The sequence below is a fragment of the Bison bison genome, unplaced genomic scaffold (assembly GCF_000754665.1).
Source record: "Bison bison bison isolate TAMUID 2011002044 unplaced genomic scaffold, Bison_UMD1.0 scf7180017864043, whole genome shotgun sequence".
Taxonomy (NCBI): Eukaryota; Metazoa; Chordata; class Mammalia; order Artiodactyla; family Bovidae; genus Bison; species Bison bison.
In genome coordinates, this window is record NW_011494615.1 from 8,440,377 (window position 1) to 8,440,757 (window position 381).

Consider the following 381-nt stretch of genomic DNA (forward strand, 5'->3'; position numbering starts at 1 on the left):
TCTATATAGAAAAGACAAGCAACAAGGCCCTACTGTATAGCACGGGGAACTATATTCAGTATACTGTGATAAACCATATGGGAAAGAATGTGCTGGTTTTTGTTTTCTGGCTGCACCCTGAGCCATGCAGGATCTTAGTTCTCCAACCTGGGATCGAGCCCATGCCCCCGGAACTGGAAGGGCAAAGGCTTAGCCACTTGTCCACCAGGGAGTTCTCAGAAAAGAGCATTTTCAAAAAGAATGTGTATATATGACTTCCCTGCTGGTCCAGTGCTTAAGATTCCTCACTTCCAACGCAGGGGACTTGGTCAGGGAATTAAGATTCCCTACGCCACACGGTATAGCCAAAAAAAAAAAAAAAAACACAGGAAAAAAAAAATA